The sequence below is a fragment of the Penaeus monodon genome, chromosome 6 (genome assembly GCF_015228065.2).
Source record: "Penaeus monodon isolate SGIC_2016 chromosome 6, NSTDA_Pmon_1, whole genome shotgun sequence".
Lineage (NCBI taxonomy): Eukaryota > Metazoa > Arthropoda > Malacostraca > Decapoda > Penaeidae > Penaeus > Penaeus monodon.
In genome coordinates, this window is record NC_051391.1 from 45,676,051 (window position 1) to 45,681,050 (window position 5,000).

The window sequence follows — 5,000 nt, forward strand, 5'->3', positions numbered from 1 at the left end:
AATTATTTTTTAAAAATTGTATAAATATTGGAACTGCCGTGACATGGTAAAAATTCAAGGACCAACGAAAAAAAGAACTTATCAGACAATGCTACGGAAAAAAATCAATGTTTGTAATATTCCAAATATACTCAAAAGCCTCCTAGTAAAACCTGCATAAAAAAACAGAACGAACGATAAACAAATGCAAATAGACGTAAAACGTGAAATCAACAAAAAAGAGAAGAGAGAAGTGGAGAAGCGAGAGAGAGAGAGAGAGAGAGAGAGAGAGAGAGAGAGAGAGAGAGAGAGAGAGAGAGAGAGAGAGAGAGAGAGAGAGAGAGAGAGAGAGAGAGAGAGAGAGAGAGAGAGAGAGAGCGATTACTGACCCTGAACGCACAACTGGTTCCTGTGTATTTACCTCCCCACAGAGAGCGTTCCAATAATCCAGATTCACGGATAAAATCTAAATTTCAGTTTGTTATTAAACAAGAATTTTCCTTTGCCATATTCCACCATCCCTATGTTTCCATACTTCTAATTTTGCATTACTCTGTAGTATTTTGATATATATATATATATATATATATATATATATATATATATATATATATATATATATATATATATAATAATAATACACAATATATATATATATATATATATATATATATATATATATATATATATATATATATATATATATATATATATATATGTTAAGTTACTTATGAGGTTCGATTATTCAGAACAATATCGTCACAAAAATGGTTTACACTTCTGAAGGTCCGAGCTTGTAAATTAAAATAATATTGATGACAAATGCGCAAAATAAATAAACAAAGAAAGTAATAGCCACTGGAAAGATATATAAACTCTAAAATAGATGAGGATGAGGATACACAAAAATAAACATAGTTCGTCTCCGAATAATAACAGTGTACAAATGATCCAAACCAAGAAGGGGGTTATCGCAATATCAGCGGCAGTTACCAAGAATTGCAAATAATATTTCGACCAATCCGTATCTGTTTAGTCTGAATACAACTCAATGATTATTTTTTTGTAAGTCACTGCTCTGATTAACCCTTAATTTATTTGCCATGTTCAAGATTTGGTCGAAGCCATGGACTATCTGGTATGCATTAAAATCCTTAAAATTGAAGAGTTATCAATTACATAATTCCCTTTAAATAATTGTAATAAATTACTGAGTTTATACAATTAACAATATTCTTTTATCTATTGGTGACTTCTCAGTACCGCTTATAAGGCACAAAAAGGGTTCACTGTTACTCTTTACTCGTGAATTTTATTTATTTTTTCTCAGTCTGTTTATGATATTCTTACTTAAACAACATTTACCGAAAAAAAAAAAATATATATTATATATATATATATATATATATTATAATATTATATAATATATATATATATATATATATATATTTTATATATATATATATATATATATATATATATATATATGGCGATAACGATGGAAATAAAATAATAAATGTTATGATAGGACTAAACAGCTTCATCAATACCATTAATAACAATACTGAAGAAGGTTTGGAAGTGGAATCCAGAAGTCTCGTGTTTCAATAAATCCCAGTTTTGTGTAGTGGGCCCTTACCTATACTACAATAGTATTCAGCCAGCATGTATTCGAAAAGAAAGGGGGGAATTCTTTATTACTTTGTGACTATGAATTTGGATACTATGTTTAGGAATGAAAATCTAATTGATTTTAGAAGATATAGTAAAAGTAATTACAGAAAAGAGGGAGGCTGTTCATAATCCCACTCGTTAAAATTTAGAAAAAAATTCGTTTTAGTCTGCCTCTGCCTGTCTGTAGAGACAATTGCTACTCCTTTGTGGATTCGCCTTGAAAACATATTCAAGGTAAATCGTGGACCTGCAATGTCCTCGATAACGAGGACCTTGAAAATACCAAAGCGTGAGGCAGAACCTTTGGTCTCCAGCAGTGTAGTATCCCTACTGAAAACGTTAACATTAAACGTTAAGTTTCGTAAACGACTTTGTCTCCTGTTGTGTTATAGATGTTGTGTAGTCTTAAGGCCTGCATCGACATCGCTTCCAGCAGTCCACCAGGACATCTCATCATGAGAAAAACATGAACGAATCTTGAATATCATTATTAACAGAATACAGATCGATATTAAAATGAGATGGTAATAAAGAGACAAACAAGGAAACGCTGTGCTGATTATAAGCCATAACTTTGTGCATGCATGTGACCAGAATGCCAAAGGTTTTCTTATCAAACCTTAAAGCCAACCACATTAACTGGATATTCCTTTTTTTGACATCCAAAAATCCATATAATAATAACTTTTCTCAAATAATAATAATAATAATAATAATGATAATGATAATAATAATATTAATACTAATAATGATAGTAATAATAATAATGATAATGATAATAATAATAATGATGATGATGATAATGATGATGATGATGATATGATGATGATGATAATGATATTATTATTATATTAATAAAAAAAATATAATAATAATGACAATAATAACAATAAGCATAAATACAATATTGATAATAATAATAATGATAATTATGATAGTAATAATAATAATAATGATAATAACAACAATAAAAATAATAATTATAATAAAAATAATGAAAATAATAATCATAATAATAATGATATTATTATTACTATTATTAATCACAATAATAACAATACTGTAAAATTACTATACTACCAACGGAACTGCTAATAATACTGATAATAATACTGATCATAATAATAATCCTAATAATAATAATAATAATAATAATAATAATAATAATAATAATAATAATAATAATAATAACAATAATAATGATAATTATAATAATAACAATAAAAATGATGATGATTATCATTCTTCTTTTTCTTATTATTATAATTGTAATCATGATTATCATTAGTAGTGTCACTATGGTTATCATTATGATTGTTATTATTATGATTATGACTATTATTATGATTATGGTTATTATTATTATTGTTATTATTGTTATTATTATTATTATTATTGTCATTATTGTCATTGCTTTTTAGAAGTATGTGTCTACAGTGTCTACAAAAATAATTATTTTTGTTGAGTTTACAATTTTCGCTGTTAATATGACGCTCCGTTTACGCTATTCGCTCTTGCAGTGTAGTAAACGCAAACATCAGAGGTTGCAAGAAAACGAAATTTCATTTGGAACGCCTGTTAATCCTTTAGAAAATGTCGATCGGTTTCTCTGCCCAGAACTGCCAACTGTACTAGGATCTATAGTTATCAATTCAGTGAAAAATGCCATTGAAAATCCGCGAGAAAGTTCCTATTTTCAAGTTCAGAATGAAACCTCTCACGCGAAATCATTCTAGTTCAGTCTCTTAATAACATTTTTGCAAGTGAAAGGTAAATTGTGCTTTCCCAGAGGATCCTTGTTAATTCCCATGAAAATTTTGTTGCCTTGTGACTTTTTTCTTGATCATATGATCTATAAAAGTGCATTGGAATTAGAATATCATTAGCATGGCATGAAAGAGGATGTGCGATCAGTTTTCAATATTCTGAATACGAAAAAATGTTACTTGATTAGTCACGATAAAAAATAAAAAAAAAATCAGGAAGACCTTAGGACACTGGAGAGTAAATATTCTGTAAAAGAAGTAAGCAAGTCAGGTACTACAGGTAATTGCAATGTTGCAAGAAGCCTAACGAATAGGAACAGGTATATCTGAAAGAAAAAATGCAACGAGATCTTCAACTGCTTTTTGCCGTCTGTGTTCGCGATATCAATAATAAAAGAAAATCCTAATATTCACAAGATTATAATGTTCAACAAAAAGTAGCCATGACCCCGCGCGAACAAAGTCTTTTGAGCTCGTTGTCCAGTTTGACCACTTTTACCTGTCTTTCTTCGCTCTTCGAAATACCATTGCGCATTATCAATCCTATCACTATGAGTAATCAAAATATTAAATAAAGGGAAAAAAAGAGAGTAGGATTTCCGTAGATCACTCTGAGAACACCTGTATAACTGTAGACCTTTTTGAATGCTACTATCACCTGTTGCATTATATGAATTTATAATACGTACATTTTGTGAATAAGAATTTTTATTTCGCTATTTTCAAACACGAAATTTGAGTAAATAATTTCCGGATCAATTTGTTCCATCGTCACAGACTTCACGTTCTTTGCTTTTGCGACGACAAAGGCACAGACGTGGTCAATAATGCCTCCAAGATTTCTTTAGTTTTAAATTTAATGACTTCGAGGTTTAACTTTCCACCAAATCAATATAATTCCCGCAAACCAAAAAGGAACTATAAGATATTAATTGGTTTCATTTCGATCTCAAGCTCTATTACTTTATATCACAAGGACATTGCAATATTCAAAATCGACTGGATTCTAATTTTAAATACATAACTGTATCTTCTCCTTAACTGTATCTTCAGACATAATGAATACCAAAAGCTGACAAAAACCTGTTTAACAACTCTGAAAGTAAGACATGACAACTAATATATAAACAATGAGAATAAGAAATGAGGGGAAAATATTTACAACAATACGACACGGAATACAGATTTCTATAGCTTTCTAAAAGACAAAAAGACTAAAACAAAGCTAAAGTGTCATCAACAACAACTAGAAAAAGTAGATGACACTTCCCGGGTAAAAAAAAAAACAAAACAAACATAATGAATATAGTCCATGTTCTGTTTCTTAACCTTACAATATATAATATACTGTCAGAAATATCCAATACTAAAGCCATCATCAGAAATAATGAAAACTAACGCCATCTGGGTTGTCTAGGAAGGTAAGTTTGTTTACATGCGATAACGAAGGAGTGAGTAAGATGATATATATGTATTGCATTATACTTTATATGAACAAATCTTCATCTTAAAAAAAATAAAAAAAAAAATTGTCCCTCGTCTTGAAAAAAGGCAAACACGATCCTTTGCGAAAAAAATGTC

General features: G+C 29.2%; 1 protein-coding gene across 1 annotated transcript in view; it reads right to left on the reverse strand.

Annotated features, from left to right (window-relative positions):
- Positions 1–5,000, reverse strand: part of LOC119574573 (PH domain leucine-rich repeat-containing protein phosphatase 2-like) — a 34,350-nt gene that overhangs the window by 20,011 nt on the left and 9,339 nt on the right. The window lies entirely within an intron of this gene.